The following is a 21,181-nucleotide window of genomic DNA, read 5'->3' as shown; positions in this document are numbered from 1 at the left end:
GGAGTATAATACAGGATAAGTAATGTATGTACACAGTGACTCCACCAGCAGAATAGTGAGTGTAGCTCTAGAGTATAATACAGGATAAGTAATGTATGTACACAGTGACTGCACCAGCAGAATAGTGAGTGCAGCTCTGGAGTATAATACAGGATATAACTCAGGATCAGTACAGGATAAGTAATGTATGTACACAGTGACTGCACCAGCAGAATAGTGAGTGCAGCTCTGGAGTATAATACAGGATGTAACTCAGGATCAGTACAGGATATGTAATGTATGTATACAGCGACTCCACCAGCAGAATAGTGAGTGCAGCTCTGGAGTATAATACAGGATGTAACTCAGGATCAGTACAGGATAAGTAATGAATGTACACAGTGACTGCACCAGCGGAATAGTGAGTGCAGCTCTGGAGTATAATACAGGATGTAACTCAGGATCAGTACAGGATAAGTAATGTATGTACACAGTGACTGCACCAGCAGAATAGTGAGTGCAGCTCTGGAGTATAATACAGGATGTAACTCAGGATCAGTACAGGATAAGTAATGTATGTACACAGTGACTGCACCAGCAGAATAGTGAGTGCAGCTCTGGAGTATAATACAGGATGTAACTCAGGATCAGTACAGGATAAGTAATGTATGTACACAGTGACTGCACCAGCAGAATAGTGAGTGCAGCTCTGGAGTATAATACAGGATGTAACTCAGGATCAGTACAGGATAAGTAATGTATGTACACAGTGACTGCTCCAGCAGACTAGTGAGTGCAGCTCTGGAGTATAATACAGGATGTAACTCAGGATCAGTACAGGATAAGTAATGTATGTACACAGTGACTGCACCAGCAGAATAGTGAGTGCAGCTCTGGAGTATAATACAGTGACCTGTTTTCTACGGATTCATGCTGTATCTGTGTAGGCGATTGGCTCAGCTCCTATGAAGAAGCATTATTTTTCTTGTACCTGTTCAGGGTGGACACTTTGATTTTATGTGTACTTTTGCATTTTAAAATTTGTTATTTGCTAAATTTGAATTTCTAAATTGAAAATCTCAGGATCAGGTCCTGCGCCCTTCTCCTCCAAATCTTATACTTGACACCCTCTATAATTCACATGTTCCCCTCTTTCTTCCCTGAAAACCATTGCCCCCTGTCCTCGGCCGTCGCCCGGCCCTGCGCCCCATCGTACCGCTCTCTCATGCTGTACAACATCTAAACAAGTCATTTGTTCTGAACAAACAGCGGCCGCTCCTGCCATTTGGGGACATTTGGTGCTCAGATCTAATTAGAATCAATTATCTACGTAGAAATCTGCCTTAGTGTTCAGATGCTCCAGATTTCCTCTTTGAATCTTCCGCGCTGCTGTCGTACATTCAACGCGGGGTCAGCTAACCCAGAAAATGTCCTCCCGAACATACTGGGCACTGATTGCGCCATTCGATTGCACACCTCGTTACAGCTTTTGACGTCTCTGATAATTCTATGTGAATGGAATATTGCAACAAATGGTATCAACTGGTATCACCAAAGATGGCGTCCTGATATGATAGACCTGCCATGCAGATACATACATAAACCGGATATGGCGGCACTTCTTATGGACCTGTAGGCATATCATATGCCGCCTTATGGAGTGCTCACGGGGCCCCATTTTCTCTCTTACAGTCAGGGCCCCTACCAGCTATGGGCAATGAGGTTTAGTACCCCATGTCGCGACGCTACCTGCCAGTTTCGTAGGCTGGCTACATGTGACATCATCGGCATTATGTGTGCCTGGGAGCGAGACAGATTCCCTACCTGAACATGACTTCCCATTATCAGACATGCAGTTACCGGGGCTTCTGCAGGACAATTGCAGCTCTGTTTGTGAACAGAGACGTGATTCATGATACTTGTAGTAACTGCGAGCACCTCGCAACGAGACAGAAACCAAACTGAGACAAAGGCCGGGGAAATCAATGCTGTCTGAGCAGACGTCCCCTGATACTGACTGGCTTCTGCCTCCTTGATGGCTGTGAAGATCAGCGTCTCCTCCCCGCCCCTTGCCACTCGGCAGTCATTGATATAAGGGCACAATTTGCTAAGAAAAATATCCAAAGGTATTGTTCGGGATTAGAAACAGCGCCACACCTGTCTGGTATTACAGTAAGAGAGAATTGGGCTGAGCTGCAGTACCATGCACCACCTGCGGACAGGTGTGGCGCTATTATCGGTAGAAAACAGCCATGTCTTTTTCATTTGTACCCAGTGATATGCTTCATTCCATTACCGGACACGCTGCTGATGAAAACGTAGACAATTGGACCTTATTCACACATGTGCTGTCCGTCTTCTCCACATACCCATTGACTTACACTTGCCCAAATATACATGGAAAATCCACAGAGACGGCGGCGGGGTGATGTAAAATCGCAGTGTTTTGCTGCTATATCGCGACCTATGATAGTGAATGTGGCCGCAAGAAACCGCAACCCAAGAAATCCGAACCTGCCGCTTATCAGTGCGACCATGTTCACCATCATCCGTCAGGATTTTACAGCCGCGGCGTTGCGATCTTATGTCTTTGCGTAGCCTTAGCCTTTAGTCACGACGATTCCTTGCTGCCGATTGCACCTTCCGCATCGATATCGACGTCCTTCTCAGATCTCTGGTAGATATTGATGGCGACGGTGATTTGGATTCATGCAAGGTTTCTTTGACAGCACTGCCAGAAAGCAGAAGGGGCCTGGATTTCTCAGCAGTGCAGTCTCAGGCTTTTTGGCCTATCACTTCCATCGATGATGCCTCAGTCTAGAAAATGTTAATGAACAGTTTTCACTTTTTTTTTTAAAGAAAAAAACTAGCTGGCAGGAGGATCTGAGTAGGTTCGAAATCACAAAAGACCATGATACCCGCCTCCCTGATCCCCGCTGCTCCCGCTGTGTGGGCCCCCGATGACCTCTACCTCCTGCTCCTGGGAATGTCCACCTAGCCAATCACTGGCTGATGCAGGTCACTACTGTGGCCAGTGATTGGCTGCGCGGCATTTCATGTGTTTCGAAACGGGACAAGGAAGTAAGAGACCAGAGAGAACCCGGCAAGCACCGGAATGGGAGCGGCGGAGGATCGGTGCGGGGATCAGGGTAGTGCAGTGTTACATAGACTGTTATCTCCCACCATAGGTCTCACCATGATGTTCTCCTTCTCTCCACAGCCTCCATGCTGCCTCTCTCCCTTTTATTCCCAAATGATTATCTGCACTAAACCAGAGACCTGGAGTGAGCTACCCGAGGAGTGACACGGTTCCCTTCCTACTGTAAGTCTTCCTACTACGACCAACCGTATATAATACCTGCCATAATCGGTGACCTGCTCATATACTTAACATTTGCTTCTACTATTCTTTTTTTTTATTATTGTCGAACTACCCCTTTAATTATTATTATTATTATGTTCTGCAGGTTTCTAATATACTCTGTGCTCCAGTTCCTCAACATTTTCAGTATCTCACCTTGCTGTCAAAAAGGAGCATTTATTGTTTGTATTCACAGCCTTAAAACCCATCCCGTTCATACAGCTGAGGGATCGTTACAATGTATTAGCATAGATAAACCATCTGTGGGCTAAACCCAGCAGTGTAAATGTCTCCTGTCCTGGCAGATCTGTGAGCAGGACTTTGTGACAACTCGTCGTCGGACTCTTTCTGTAAAGAAGAATGTTCCATCTACTAAGGCCTCGTGCACACGACCGTTCAGTTTTTTGCAGATCCGCAAAACACGGAAGCCGCCCGTGTGCCTTCCGCAATTTGCAGAACGGAACAGAAATGCCTGTTCTTGTCTGCAAAATGGACAAGAATAGGACATGTTATATTATTTTTTACGGGGCTACGTAACTCCGTGTGCTGTCTGCATCTTTTGTGGCCCTATTGAAGTGAATGGGTCTGCACCTGAGCTGCAAAAACTGCGGCTTGGATGCGGACCAGAACAACAGTCGTGTGCATGAGGCCTAAGAGCAATGAGTAAAAGGAACACAAAGTATATTAGAAAGTTGTGGAACTCTTCATTTACAAAGCGACCGCTCTTCATGTACATAAAGCGGTTTCCACATGTCTCTTCTAGCTGTGACTGGTCAGACAGGAAGTCAGTTTGAGTCTTGTTCATGACTGCTGGCCCCACAGATCACCAGACTCATCATCGTATAAAGCTATGACCACACACAAGATATTAATGTTATGGATGAATATCCATCGTACAAATAGTCACTAAATGTACCTGCACCCCTCCCCCAACCCCCCAAGAAAAGTGTTAAGTCCTTGAGAAATGAGGACAGTCTCCGCTGCAGTCGTCTCCCTGATAAACATCACTTACATTACAGAACAACCAGCAATGTATGGGCTAATTAGCTTCTTATTTTAGGACACACTTATCTGCTGTCAGAACTATATCTAAATGAGCTCCGAGTTTCCTTGTGTTTTATCTCTGCCCTGGTTACATTACACAGCACCGCAACCCTAGTGCCTCACAGTAAAAGATTCTGCTATTTATAGAGGATTCAATGCAAATACTATAATACTGCTCCTATGTACAAGAATATAACTACTATAATACTGCTCCTATGTACAAGAATATAACTACTATAATACTGCCTCCTATGTACAAGAATATAACTACTATAATACTGCTCCTATGTACAAGAATATAACTACTATAATACTGTTCCAATGTACAAGAATATAACTACTATAATACTGCTCCTATGTACAAGAATATAACTACTATAATACTGCTCCTATGTACAAGAATATAACTACTATAATACTGCCTCCTATGTACAAGAATATAACTACTATAATACTGCTCCTATGTACAAGAATATAACTACTATAATACTGCCTCCTATGTACAAGAATATAACTACTATAATACTGCTCCTATGTACAAGAATATAACTACTATAATACTGCTCTTATATACAAGAATATAACTACTATAATACTGCTCCTATGTACAAGAATATAACTACTATAATACTGCTCCTATGTACATGAATATAACTACTATAATACTGCTCCTATGTATAAGAATATAACTACTATAATACTGCTCCTATGTACAAGAATATAACTACTATAATACTGCCTCCTATGTACAAGAGTATAACTACTATAATACTGCTCCTATGTACAAGAATATAACTACTATAATACTGCCTCCTATATACAATAATATAACTACTACAATACTGCTCCTATGTACAAGAATATAACTGCTATAATACTGCTCCTATGTACAAGAATATAACTACTATAATACTGCTCCTATGTACAAGAATATAACTACTATAATACTGCTCCTATGTACATGAATATAACTACTATAATACTGCTCCTATGTATAAGAATATAACTACTATAATACTGCTCCTATGTACAAGAATATAACTACTATAATACTGCCTCCTATGTACAAGAATATAACTACTATAATACTGCCTCCTATGTACAAGAATATAACTACTATAATACTGCTCCTATGTACAAGAATATAACTACTATAATACTGCTCTTATATACAAGAATATAACTACTATAATACTGCTCCTATGTACAAGAATATAACTACTATAATACTGCTCCTATGTACATGAATATAACTACTATAATACTTCTCCTATGTATAAGAATATAACTACTATAATACTGCTCCTATGTACAAGAATATAACTACTATAATACTGCCTCCTATGTACAAGAGTATAACTACTATAATACTGCTCCTATGTACAAGAATATAACTACTATAATACTGCCTCCTATATACAATAATATAACTACTACAATACTGCTCCTATGTACAAGAATATAACTGCTATAATACTGCTCCTATGTACAAGAATATAACTACTATAATACTGCTCCTATGTACAAGAATATAACTACTATAATACTGCTCCTATGTACATGAATATAACTACTATAATACTGCTCCTATGTATAAGAATATAACTACTATAATACTGCTCCTATGTACAAGAATATAACTACTATAATACTGCCTCCTATGTACAAGAGTATAACTACTATAATACTGCTCCTATGTACAAGAATATAACTACTATAATACTGCCTCCTATATACAATAATATAACTACTACAATACTGCTCCTATGTACAAGAAAATAACTGCTATAATACTGCTCCTATGTACAAGAATATAACTACTATAATACTGCTCCTATGTACAAGAATATAACTGCTATAATACTGCCTTCTATGTACAAGAGTATAACTACTATAATACTGCTCCTATGTACAAGAATATAACTACTATAATACTGCACCTATGTACAAGAATATAACTACTATAATACTGCCCATATGTACAAGAATATAACTACTATAATACTGCTCCTATGTACAGAAATATAACTACTATAATACTGCCCCTATGTACAAGAATATAACTACTATAATACTGCCTCCTATGTTCAAGAATATAAGTACTATAATACTGCCTCCTATGTACAAGAATATAACTGCTATAATACTGCTCCTATGTACAAGAATATAACTACTATAATACTGCTCCTATGTACAAGAATATAACTACTATAATACTGCCTCCTATGTACAAGAATATAACTACTATAATACTGCTCCAATGTACAAGAATATAACTGCTATAATACTGCCTCCTATGTACAAGAATATAACTACTATAATACTGCTCCTATGTACAAGAATATAACTACTATAATACTGCTCCTATGTACAAGAATATAACTACTGTAATACTGCTCCTATGTACAAGAATATAACTACTATAATACTGCCTCCTATGTACAAGAATATAACTACTGTAATACTGCTCCTATGTAAAAGAATATAACTACTATAATACTGCCTCCTATGTACAAGAATATAACTACTGTAATACTGCTCCTATGTAAAAGAATATAACTACTATAATACTGCTCCTATGTACAAGAATATAACTAGTATAATACTGCCTCCTATGTACAAGAATATAACTACTATAATACTGCCTCCTATGTACAAGAATATACCTACTATAATACTGTTCCTATGTACAAGAATATAACTACTATAATACTGCTCCTATGTACAAGAATATAACTACTATAATACTGCCTCCTATGTTCAAGAATATAACTACTATAATACTGCTCCTATGTACAAGAATATAACTACTATAATACTGCTCCTATGTACAAGAATATAACTACTATAATACTGCCTCCTATGTACAAGAATATAACTACTATAATACTGCTCCTATGTACAAGAATATAACTACTATAATACTGCTCCTATGTACAAGAAAATAACTACTATAATACTGCTCCTATGTACAAGAATATAACTACTGTAGGAAGGCGCAATGGACCGTCGTTGACCGAAGGTATGTGCCACCGAGGTTCCTGGCCTCGGTGGAGTAAGAGCCAGTTTTCATGTGTCAGCAGCAGTTGCTGTTTGACACCTTGCTATTTAGTATAGCTGTAATAGCTGATCCGGGACGGCTCTTACTGGAAGTAGTCAAAGTGCTGAGTGGGTGACTACTCCCCACGTTCCAGGCTGGGTCTTGACTGGACTTTATAAAAAACCCAGCCAGCAGTGTCAGCTGGTGGTAATTACATCTCTCTCTGACAGAGGAGCTCTGGCAATCGTTGGATTGGGATCTGAGTCGTGTGCTAGGCTGGAGGCCTGAGTTTCGGAGGTCTGCTCTGTCCTGAGCAATGCCGATCGGGTGTGAACTAAAACCTAGGATAACAGGTGACTCTTTTGCTGTATGAACTATCTAGGTGTGAACGAACACCAAAACTGCAAATGGACTGTCGTACTGTTTTGTTGCCATAAGTGTGAATTAGTGTTGATCAAGCACCATATTGCTCAGGTTCTCGGGCCGAACACATCCGGATCCTCGGGTGCTCGGTAGAGCACCCGAGTATAATGGAAGTCAATGGGAGAACCCGAGCATTAAACCAGGCACCCCCTGCTCTGAAGAGGGGAGGGTGTCTGGGTCATAGGAAAAGGTCAGAAATTGATGGAAACACCACCAAAATGGTTCGGGAACAGCATGGAGAGGATGTCTGGATGCATCTTGGACTCCCAGGTCGCTGCTGGGAACGATGTTGTCCGAGTAGTACGCCACTATTACAGACTGACAATAATACGCACAAAACCGAAGATAAAATCGATTTTAGATGAAAAATTGTTAGGAAACATTCTTTCCTGTATATTTACTTGTATATAAAGTGCAAGTGCTGCCAAAAATTACAAGGAAGAGGCACTCCGATACAACCTGTATATCACATGAAGGAGGCCTCAATCTCATTGTGGTACAATTGTTCAGGACTCCTACACTCATAAAGCCTATGCACTAAGGGAAAGGGCTGCCAAAAATTACAAGGAACCAGCATTCCAATACACCTTTTATTACACATAAAGGAGGGCATCATACACACCCTTGAAAAATTATGATTGATGGCCTGCTGGTGACCCTCAAAAACATTTAGAGCAAGGGCCTGCTGATCTGACCAGGGCAAGGGCCTGCTGCCTCTTTGGTAACTCTGGATAACATGGGGCCAATCGCACGTCCCCGTGACTGCGACAATCCATTCGGATGTTTGGCCTATCAAATTTTGATGTTATTGTCAGTGCAAACCATGGTGACTACGGGTAAGGGGGAATCAGGGTTAGATTCCAGGGAGGGAGCCTGAGAAACGGCTATGGCTACCAGATCCAAGGAAGGCAGCATGCGCGCAAATTACCTATTAGGTATAATTAGGTGAGGGCCTGCCGGTGATCTGACCCTGTAAATGATTTTAGGTGAAGGCCTGCTGGTGAGCTGACCCTGTAAAAAATTATATGCGAGGGCCTGCTGGTGAGCTGACCCTGTAAAAGATTTTAGGTGCGGGCCTGCTGGTGAGCTGACCCTGTAAAAGATTTTAGGTGCGGGCCTGCTGGTGAGCTGACCCTGTGAAAGATTTTAGGTGCGGGCCTGCTGGTGAGCTGACCCTGTAAAAGATTGTAGGTGAAGGCCTGCTGGTGAGCTGACCCTGTGAAAGATTTTAGGTGCGGGCCTGCTGGTGAGCTGACCCTCTAAAAAATTATATGCGAGGGCCTGCTGGTGAGCTGACCCTGTAAAAAATCATATGCGAGGGCATTATATGCGACGAATAAGCATGTTGATATGATGGAGGAGGAGAAGGAGGATGAGAAAAGGAAGATTGAACTATATACCCTTGTTTGTGGTGGAAGGGGTGCATGGGAATACAGTGTATTCAGTACATTATAAACAACACATTTAAAGTGCCTTTATGTTCAGCCGCTTTCCTCTGGTGGAGTCGAGAAGTCAGGGGCAATCCAGGCCTTGTTCATTTTTATAAGAGTCAACCTGTCAGCATTTTCAGTTGACAGGCAGATACACTTATCTGTTATAATGCCCCCAGCAGCACTAAATACCCGATCAGACAAAACGCTGGCGGCAGGGCAGGCCAGCACCTCCAAGGCGTAGAGCGCCAGTTCGTGTCACGTGTCCAGCTTGGACACCTAGTAGTTGTAAGGCACAGAGAGATCATTGAGGACGCTGACACGGTCTGCTATGTACTCCTTCACCGTCTTCCAAAAATTTTCCCTCCTTGTGACACTAGGCCGCGCATCAGGGTGAGGGTGCTGGCGGGGTGTCAGGAAACTGTCCCAGGCTTTGGAGGGTGTTGCCCTGCCTTTGTTGGAACTGCTGTGTGTTCCCTCGTCTCCCCTCCTCGGTTGGCCAAGGAACTACGGACTCTGCCGCCTGCGTTGTCAGATGGAGATTTTTGGAGCAATTTTTTAACAAGGATCTTCTGGTATTGCACCGTTTTGCTCGTCCTCTCCACCAGAGGAATGAGGGATGAGTTCTCTTTGTAGCAGGGGTCGAGAAGGTTGAACAACCAGTAATCAGTGTTGTCTAAAATGCGTATAACGCTCGGGTCACGGGAAAGGCAGCCTAACATGAAGTTAGCCATGTGTGCCAGAGTCCCAACAGGCAAGACTTCGCTGTCGTCATCAGGAGGATGATTCTCAATCTCCTCATCCTCTTCCTCCTCTTCTGCCCACCCACGCTGAACAGATGGAATTAAACTTCCATGGGTACTACCCTCTGTAGCGGAGGCAACCATCTCCTGCTCCTCCTCCTCTTCATTGTCCAATTCGCGCTTAGAAGACAAATTGAGGGTTCTCTGATTATCAACCTCTGTACTGTCTTCCACCATTTCCAACTCTTCCACATGCAAAGCGTCGTCCTTAATTGTGAGCAGTGAGCGTTTGAGTAGACACAGAAGTGGGATGGTTACACTGATAATAGCGTTATCGCTGCTCACCATCTGTGTTGATTCCTCAAAGTTTCTTAAAACCTCACAGAGGTCAGACATCCATGCCCACTCCTCGCTTGTGAATAGCGGAAGCTGACTGGAAAGGCGACAACCATGTTGCAGCTGGTATTCCACTACTGCCCTCTCCTGCTCACAAAGCCTGGCCAACATGTGGAACATGGAGTTCCAGCGCGTGCTCACGTCGCACAACAGTCGGTGAGCTGGCAATTTCAAGTGCTGATTCAGCGTTGACAGACCGGCTGAAGCTGTCGATGACTTGCAGAAATGTGCACACACGCGGCGCATTTTCACTAGTAGCTCAGGCAAATTACGGTAGGTTTTGAGAAACCGCTGAACCACAAGGTTGAACACGTGGGCTAGGCATGGGATGTGTCTGAGCTTGCCGAGCTCCAAAGCCGCCACCAAGTTACGGCCATTATCAGACACAAACATGCCTGGTTGTAGGTTGAGTGGCGAGAGCCACAGCTCAGTCTGGTCCCTTATACCCTGCCATAGCTCTGCGGCAGTGTGCTGTTTGTCGCCTAAGCATACCAGCTTAAGCACGGCCTGTTGCCGCTTCCCCACTGCCGTACTACAATGCTCTCAGCTACCGACTGATGACTAACTGGTGCTGCACGTGGAAAATTCGGAGGTGGAAGTGGAGGAGAAGGAGAAGTGGGGTTTGGAACCACTAACGTAGGTGCTGGCGGAAGCCCTGATCGACGTAGGGCCCGCAATCCTTGGCGTCGGTAGCACTTGTGCCATCCCAGGGTACGACTCGCTCCCGGCCTTCACAACATTCACCCAGTGTGCCGTTAGGGAAATGTAGCGTCCCTGGCCGAATGCACTTGTATATGTGTCCGTGGTTAAGTGGACCTTCCCAGTAACTGCGTTGGTCAGGGCACGTGTGATGTTAGGGGACACATGTTGGGGTAAGGCGGGCACGGCACACTTTGAGAAATAGTGGCGGCTGCGGACTGCGTAACGCGGGACGGACGCCAACATCGGGCTGCGGAAGGCCTCAGTGTCCACAAGCCTAAATGACAACATTTCCAGGGCCCGTAATTTGGAAAGCTGCGCATTTAGTGCTATGGCCTGTGGGTGGGTGGCTGGGTATTTTCTCTTGCGTTTAAAGGCCTGGGGTAAGGACATTTGGACGCTGCGCTGGGACACGGAAGTGGATGTGGTCGCTGATGGTGCTTGTGAAGGTCCAGGTGCAGGGCGGGAGGCATCCGGGCCTGCGCCTTCAACAGGGGATTGGCCAGCACGTAACTTAGGGGAAGAGGATGCAGTGGTGTGACCCACAGACACAGATTGTGGACCCAGGTGTTCGTCCCACTTATTACGGTCCTTGGATGCCATGTGGCGGATCATGCTGGTGGTGGTGAGGTTGCTAGTGTTCACGCCTCGGCTCATTTTCGTATGGCACAAGTTGCAAACTACTATTCTTTTTTCGTCTGCACTTTCCGCAAAAAAGCGCCATATTGCGGAACATCTACCCCTTGGCAAGGGAGATTTCTGCAAGGGGATGCTCCGTGAAACAGTTGCGGACCTGTTTGGTCTGGGCTGCCTTCTCCCTTTTGCCACCCCACTGGCTTTTCCAGCCTGTTGCGGTGCTGCAGATCCCTCCCCCTCTGTACTGCTGTCCTCGCTCGTCTTTCCACCTTCCCAGGTTGGGTCAGTGACCTCATCGTCCACCACCTCCTCTTACACTTCCTCACTCTGATCATCCTCCTGACTTGTTGACCTAACCACAACCTCAGTTATTGACAACTGTGTCTCATCCTCTTCCTCAACCTGTTGAGACAGTAATTGCGGTTGACTCATTGGCAACTGTGTCTCATCATCATCCACCTCATTAAACACTAATTGCTGTTCCCCACCGTCATTTTCTTGTGACTGTGGATGCTCAAGAGTTTGGGCATTGGTGCACAAGATCTCCTCATGTCCCTCTTCAAGCGTGCTTGGCGAGAGGGCCAAATCAAGTAATGGCGATGAAAAGAGCTCCTCGGAATATCCGAGTGTGGGGTCACTTGTTTTCCCAGACTGTACATGGTGGGAGGAAGGAGGATCAGGGTGAGGATTCTGTTGACCAGACTCCTGGCTACTGAGACTGGACTTGGGGGAAGACAGGGTGGTGCTTTACCGAATGGAAGCATTATCTGCTGCAATCCAACCGACCACCTGGTCGCACTGGTCTGACTTCAAGAGTGGTGTCCTGCGCCGCCCTGCAAACTGGGACATGAAGCTAGGTATCGTGGATGATTGTTTTTCTTGTGCTCTGGCAGCAGGCACAGTTTCTCCGCGCCCAGGGCCACAGCCTCTGCATTCACCATCAGCATCACGGCCACTTCCCCGTCCCTTAATGCTCGCCTTCTTCATTTTAAATGTAATATATGCTTGAAAGTCTGTCACACGTACAGTAGAGTAGGATTTGGAAGTGTATGCGCAAATAAATTGACAAAGGTATTTGTGATTAGGAAACGTTATACAGGACAGGTACCACAGGTAATGTCACTGTTCGCAGTGTCTATGGAAAAAGGTACACTGGATGTCACTGATATTTTAGGGATGCGCACACTTTAAACAGGAGATGTGGCACGGATAATTTAACTGTCCGCAGTGGCCTTTTAGACACTATTTAGCGCAGGATGCGCTAAAAATATATATTGCTGCTGTCGCACACAAAAGTTTTTTGTATAAAAATCTTCCTATTACACTCCCTACACTGTCTGTCCCGTCCTATGCACAGCTCTCCCTAACACTGAGCAATTTAGCGCAGGTTGCACTAGAAACATATATCGCTGCTGTCACACACAATAGTCCATACAAGGACTTTTCGGTCTCTGAAACGTTTTTGTACAAAAAAAATATTCAATTACACTCCCTACACTATCTGTCCCTTCCTACGCTCAGCTCCCCCTTGACTACGAATGGGGCGAATATGCATCATCGGGTGCTATATAGCACCCGATGACGCGTTCCGGCCAGCCAATCACTGTAATGCCAGTAGACAACATGGCAGTACTTAGGCTACTTTCACACCTGCACTAGGTGCGAATCCGTGTGGTATCTGCACAGACGGATCTGCACCTATAAATGCAAACTATGGTATCCGTTCAGTACGGATCCGTCTGCATACACTTAGTCTAAAAAAGTCTAAGTCCAAGTGTAAGTCAAACGGATCCGTCCTGACTTTACATTGAAAGTCAATGGGGGACGGATCCGTTTACAATTACAACAATAATAGTAGACGGATCCGTCCCCATTGACTTACAATGTAAGTCAGGACGGATCCGTATGGCTCCGAACCGCCAGGCGGACACCAAAACGCTGCAAGCAGCGTTTTGGTGTCTGCCTCCAGAGCGGAATGGAGGCGGAACGGAGCCAAACTGATGCATTCTGAATGGATCCGCATCCATTCAGAATGCATTGGGGCTAAACTGATCCGTTTGGGGCCGCTTGTGAGAGCCTTGAAACGGATCTCACCGGCGGACCCTGAAACGGCAGTGTAAAAGTAGCCTTACCTGTACATTTATTGGCTGGGTAGCAGCCAAGAAACGTGCGGGGAGGAGACTCGAGCACGGCGCTTGAGCACATGCGGTACTCGGCTGAGTACCACCATGTGCCGAGCATCGAGATGCTCGAGCTGAACAGGTGTTCGGCTGAGCATGCTTGATCGTCACTAGTGTGAATAAAACACTGACATTTTTGAGTTATAAACTGGTCTTTGCCTCTATACTGCATCTGCTTGTCCTGTCTACCAGAGCGAATCCCCACACTACTATAAAACTGCCTTCTAGGTATAAGAATATAACTACTATAATACTGCCTCCTATGTACAAGAATATAACTACTATAATACTGCTCCTATGTACAAGAATATAACTACTATAAAACTGCCTTCTAGGTATAAGAATATAACAACTATAAAACTGCCTTCTAGGTATAAGAATATAACTACTATAATACTGCCTCCTATGTACAAGAATATAACTACTATAATACTGCTCCTATGTACAAGAATATAACTACTATAAAACTGCCTTCTAGGTATAAGAATATAACTACTATAATACTGCCTTCTAGGTAAAAGAATATAACTACTATAATTCTGCTCCTATGTACAGGATATAACTACTATAATACTGCTCCTATGTACAAGAATATAACTACTATAATACTGCTCCTATGTACAAGAATATAACTACTATAATACTGCTCCTATGTACAGGAATATAACTACTATAATACTGCTCTTATGTACAAGAATATAACTACTATAATACTGCCTCCTATGTACAAGAATATAACTACTATAATACTGCCTCCTACGTACAAGAATATAACTACTATAATACTGCTCCTATGTAGAAGAATATAACTACTATAATACTGCTCCTATGTACAAGAATATAACTGCTATAATACTGCTCCTATGTACAAGAATATAACTACTATAATACTGCTCCTATGTACAAGAATATAACTACTATAAAACTGCCTTCTAGGTATAAGAATATAACTACTATAATACTTAGGGGTGCACCAAAATGAAAATTCTGGTCCGAAACCGAAACCGAAAATTCAGGATGCCCTTGACCGAAAACCGAAACTGCCTTTTTGCCCAAATACTTTTAAAATACTTTTTTTTTAATGATTGGCGCTGTTATGGAGAGGGGGATCTGTGGGTGGCGCTGTTATGGAGAGAGGGATCTGTGGGTGGCGCTGTTATGGAGAGGGGGATCTGTGGGTGGCTCTGTTATGGAGAGGGGGATCTGTGGGTGGCACTGTTATGGAGAGGGGAATCTGTGGGTGGCTCTGTTATGGAGAGGGGGATCTGTGGGTGGCGCTGTTATGGAGAGGGGGATCTGTGGGTGGCGCTGTTATGGAGAGGGGGATCTGTGGGTGGCACTGTTATGGAGAGGGGGATCTGTGGGTGGCGCTGTTATGGAGAGGGGGATCTGTGGGTGGCGCTGTTATGGAGAGGGGGATCTGTGGGTGGCGCTGTTATGGAGAGGGGGATCTGTGGGTGGCGCTGTTATGGAGAGGGGGATCTGTGGGTGGCGCTGTTATGGAGAGGGGGATCTGTGGGTGGCTCTGTTATGGAGAGGGGGATCTGTGGGTGGCGCTGTTATGGAGAGGGGGATCTGTGGGTGGCGCTGTTATGGAGAGGGGGATCTGTGGGTGGCGCTGTTATGGAGAGGGGGATCTGTGGGTGGCGCTGTTATGGAGAGGGGGATCTGTGGGTGGCGCTGTTATGGAGGGGGGGGATATGTGCACTGTTATGGGCATAACAGTGCACAGATCCCTTTCCCCATAACAGTGCACAGATCCCTTTCCCCATTACAGTGCACAGATCCCCCCTCCCCATAGCAGTGCCATACACCGACCCCCTACCCATAACAGCCCCGGCCCTGCTGCTCACAGCATCACTCACTGCATCTTTATTTTACCTTACAATCGTGACGCTCCAGTAAAAACTCTGCAGGCAGAGCGGAGGGCGGCGTAACGTCACTTACTCACGTGACGCACCTGCTCCGCCCACTTTATAAATGAAGGAGGCGGAGCAGGCGCGTCACGTGAGTAAGTGACGTTACGCCGCCCTCCGCTCTGCCTGCAGAGTTCTTACTGGAGCGTCACGATTGTAAGGTAAAATAAAGATGCAGTAAACCGCCCGCCCGGCGCCCGCCCGCAGATGGTGGGTGACAAATCCCACACCCCATATTTTCGGCCGATATGTAACAATATCGGCCGAAATGGATTAGGTACATTTTCGGCCGATATTTTCGGCTGCCGGAATTTCGGTGCACCCCTAATAATACTGCCTTCTAGGTATAAGAATATAACTACTATAATACTGCTCCTATGTACAGGATATAACTACTATAATACTGCTCCTATGTACAAGAATATAACTACTATAATACTGCCTCCTATGTACAAGAATATAACTACTATAATACTGCTCCTATGTACAAGAATATAACTACTATAATACTGCTCCTATGTATAAGTATATAACTACTATAATACTGCTCCTATGTACAAGAATATAACTACTATAATACTGCTCCTATGTACAAGAATATAACTACTATAATACTGCTCCTATGTACAAGAATATAACTACTATAATACTGCCTCCTATGTACAAGAATATAACTACTATAATACTGCTCCTATGTACAAGAATATAACTACTATAATACTGCCTCCTATGTACAAGAATATAACTACTATAATACTGCTCCTATGTACAGGATATAACTACTATAATACTGCTCCTATGTACAAGAATATAACTACTATAATACTGCCTCCTATGTACAAGAATATAACTACTATAATACTGCTCCTATGTACAGGAATATAACTACTATAATACTGCCTCCTATGTACAAGAATATAACTACTATAATACTGCCTTCTAGGTATAAGAATATAACTACTATAATACTGCTCCTATGTACAGGATATAACTACTATAATACTGCTCCTATGTACAAGAATATAACTACTATAATACTGCCTCCTATGTACAAGTATATAACTACTATAATACTGCTCCTATGTACAAGAATATAACTACTATAATACTGCCTCCTATGTACAAGAATATATCTACTATAATACTGCTCCTATGTACAAGAATATAACTACTATAATACTGCTCCTATGTACAGGATATAACTACTATAATACTGCTCCTATGTACAAGAATATAACTACTATAATACTGCTCCTATGTACAAGAATATAACTACTATAATACTGCTCCTATGTACAAGAATACAACTACTATAATACTGCTCCTATGTACAGGAATATAACTACTATAATACTGCTCCTATGTACAAGAATATAACTACTATAATACTGCCTCCTATGTACAAGAATATAGCTACTATAATACTGCCTCCTATGTACAAGAATATAACTACTATAATACTGCTTCTATGTACAAGAATATAACTACTATAATACTGCCTCCTATGTACAGGAATATAACTCCTATAATACTGCTCCTATGTACAAGAATATAACTACTATAATACTGCCTCCTATGTACAAGAATATAGCTACTATAATACTGCCTCCTATGTACAAGAATATAACTACTATAATACTGCCTCCTTTGTACAAGAATTTAGCTACTATAATACTGCTCCTATGTACAGGAATATAACTCCTATAATACTGCTCCTATGTACAAGAATATAACTACTATAATACTGCTCCTATGTACAAGAATATAACTCCTATAATACTGCCTCCTATGTACAAGAATATAACTACTATAATACTGCTCCTATGTACAAGAATATAACTACTATAATACTGCTCCTATGTACAAGAATATAACTGCTATAATACTGCTCCTATGTACAAGAATATAACTACTATAATACTGCTCCTATGTACAAGAATATAACTGCTATACTACTGCCTCCTACAAGAATATATAAAATCTTCATGATACATCTTATTGTATAGGTGCGAAATGTGCTGCTTGGGTCCATCACAGGGCAGGAGGACAGATACATAAGCCTAATGCAGTACGCAGCCCTGCAGGGTATAGCGATGTGATGTCACGGTTACTTAGGCAAACGAGGGTTGCTATGGGTTACTCACAGTTTGTAGGGTGACCCTGGGCAGCGTACAGCAGTGATGGAGAGGCTGGCCCAGAAGTCCTCTGGGGCGCTCTCTGTATATAGGGATCAGGCCTGATGGTGGGTGAGGTGCCCTGGATGTTGCAGATGTTTAATGTGCCTAGGGCAAGGTCCCTTTAAGGTTTCTGATGCCATTGCCTGTAACGGTGGCACACCGATTTATAGTTGTAATAAGTGAGGAACACAGTGTTGTGGTGAACCAAACTTTTCTTTACTGGAAACAGTTCAAACTTTATACAATTTAGTTTCAGTTCCACTTTGCAGCATTAATCAATAGCAGGCTCTTACAACAATGGCAGGTAATGTTCTTTGCAAGATACTCAGAGGGTAAAATCAACACTCACAGACCAGGCTGCACTATTTCCTCAGATATCCTGGCTGTCTGTATCCCAAGGCCCGTATGCCCTAATGCTGTCTTTTATGCTTGGTAGCAATCCTCCTCAGGTATATATCCTTTGCCTTAGGTTAATGATCCTTCTGCCCTTCAGCTTTCTTGACTAGCTGGAACACTGGCTCTGCTCTGCTCTGCTCTGGTTTGGGAACTGCAGGTTTCTCACAGGAGGAAAACTCTTCTCTTGGGGTGAATCTTCTGAGCTAACAAAGGCTCAGGAACTTCAGGCAGGCTATAATCCTTTGCTAGCCTCCTGGTGGCAACTAGAAGCCTGGACCGTCTAGCTGCATGTCAGGAGGAGGCCCTCAGCTTGTCTCTCCACAGACTCCTGACTACACAGACTAACTCCTCCCTGTCTGGGTCTGAATATATATACTAGGGGTTCCCTAGCTCCCTCTAGTGTCTAGGATGTTAAACTACACCATAATAGGCCTGCTGCACATATCACAGGAAAAATACACATTAAAATGTATTAAAATGTACTGTGAAATACACTGCCACTGTCCCACAGGAGGTGGAGAACAACGTGGCCCAATTGACCCTTGTGTAGTGCCCACATTTACCTAGTGGGACACTACACTAAGAACATGTATTTTTCTCCTGATTATTTACACTTTTGGAGGACGACATTCAGAAACAGGATCTTGTGTTGGAAAGCTTTCATAAAAACCACCGAACTTAATAGAAAGTTTTGAGGTCAATTGTAAGGACCATCTAAATCCAGTGTTGTGGGCACGGAAGTCTTGGTAAAGGATTGTAATCTCTTAAAGGGAGTCTTTCACCAAATATGACCATTACAGACCACTCAGATCAGGTTCTCCATTACTTTCCCAGATTACTGTGGTACCTTTCATATTGCAGTCCATTGCCGATTTGCTCCAAAAAACACTTTTATACCATAAGGTAATTAGGTTCTGAAGGTGCCTAGGGGCGGCGTTCATGCGGCCGGTGCCCAGGCCCCTTGGCGCTTTGCTTACCAAACCCCTCTTCTTTCACCCCTCTGGCCCGCCCTTGTTTAATCTGATTACCTCCTCCTCTCCATCTGAAATCCAGCGTCCTCGCCGCTCCACACATTTCCAGCTCATGCGCACTGCATTGCCCATTATGGGCAGAGGAACAGGGACTTTTAATGCGCATGTGCCATCCTGCGCAATCTGATCCAGCCGATGGAGGCACAGGATTTCAGACGGAGAGGAGGAGGTAATCAGATTAAACAAAGGCGGTCCAGAGGGGTGAAAAAGGAGGGGTTTTGTAAGCAAAGCACCGAGTGGCCTGTGCATCGGCCGCATGAACGCCGCCCCTGGGCTCCTTCAGAACCTAATTACCATATGGTATAAAAGTGTTTTTTGGAGCAAATCTGTGATGGACTGCAATATGAAAGGTACCATAGTAATCTGGGAAAGTAATGGAGAACCTGATCTGAGTGGACTGTAATGGTCATATTTGGACTCCCTTTAGGGGCGCCAAGTGGTTTGGTAACTATGGAGGGTACAGGACTTGGGCCAGGTACTGTGATGGTTCTGAAACCTGGACCATACATTTTATGAGATGCTTGGTCATGGGTCTGGTTATTATGGATATGATGTTCTGCATCCCCAACTTTCTTGCCATGGAGGAACCATGTCATTTTTTTTTTAGATCCAAAAATTCTCAATGTTGAGGAAAGCAAAACATCATATCTCAACCAGAGCTGTTCTAGCCAAGGTCTACATGAAGAACTGCCATCCCCAGACTAGGTTCATGGAACACCAGAACTGTGAAACATAGCAAAGGGTGTAGTTCAGATGTCAAGCCCACCAATTAGAATGGGGTCTACATACTTTTTGCCAAACAGTTTATAGTTTTTAGAATTGACAATTTAAAGCCATTAATTTAAAAAAAAAATTGATTGAATGTTCTGACTTTCTTAAGGAACATATTTTTCTACAGTTCAAAGTTGTTGCTTGTAGTACCTGTTTTCACCACTATATTGCTGGTGCATATCTTTCCCAGACAATAATGCAACAGCGCCCCCTTCCCCCACATATTAAAATCTAGACAACTTAGAATGAACAGCGTTACAAATGCAATCATCCGTGGTCCAGGGAAGGAGACTTGGGGGAACCTGTGACAGTCATAGGTTCCCAAGGCTCAGTGATGTCCATGAGGAGTGAAGGCGAGCCCATTTCATCCGATCCCACTGGAGAGCCTCGGCTTTACTGCCAATGATGATAGAAAGGTCCCATTACACAGAGAACATCACAGCTTGCTGGGTATGGGGCTGCATGGTGTCCATGATGACCCCTGTTCACTACCAAAAGTACCTGCAATGGGCACATGATTATCGGATTTGGGCATCACTTGGCACCAGGGGCGCTATGGAAAGAAGGACGGCCTGGTTTGATGATTCATGTTACATCATGTGGACAGCTGGATGTGTCTATCACTTACCTGGAGAAGAGATGGCACCAGGTGCACTATGGGAAGAATGTGTCATGGTCTGATGGATCACATTACATCGTGTGGACAGTCGGGTGTGTGCGTCACTTACCTGAAGAAGATATGACACCAGGTGCACTATGGGAAGAAGGTGGCCTGGCGAATCATGTTACATTATGTGGACGGCTGGGTGTGTGTGCGTCTCTTACATATGGAAGAGATGGCGCCAGGTGCACTATGGGTAGAGGGCAGCCTCGTCTGATGAATCACGTTACATCATGTGAACTTGAGGTGGGTGGGTGTTACTTGGGGAAGAGATTCTACCAGGAGAAGAAGACAAGTC

The 21,181-nt window shown here is 43.8% G+C and overlaps 1 protein-coding gene across 13 annotated transcripts in view; it reads left to right on the top strand.

Moving 5' to 3' along the window:
* Window positions 1-21,181, top strand: part of ZBTB20 (zinc finger and BTB domain containing 20) — a 665,609-nt gene that overhangs the window by 628,485 nt on the left and 15,943 nt on the right. For 11 of the 13 annotated variants that reach the window (XM_040422894.1, XM_040422895.1, XM_040422893.1 and 8 more), the window contains one exon: window positions 3,200-3,301. The gene's annotated coding sequence lies outside the window, so the exon portion shown is untranslated. Of the gene's footprint in view, window positions 1-3,199; window positions 3,302-7,654; window positions 7,698-7,717; window positions 7,778-21,181 lie in introns of those variants that run through there. The other 2 variants (XR_005777403.1, XM_040422899.1) reach the window with 2 other exon arrangements.

This window comes from Bufo bufo, chromosome 3, assembly GCF_905171765.1.
Source record: "Bufo bufo chromosome 3, aBufBuf1.1, whole genome shotgun sequence".
Taxonomy (NCBI): Eukaryota; Metazoa; Chordata; class Amphibia; order Anura; family Bufonidae; genus Bufo; species Bufo bufo.
Note: the sequence above shows the minus strand (reverse complement) of the source record. Positions and strands in the feature narration are given on the sequence as shown.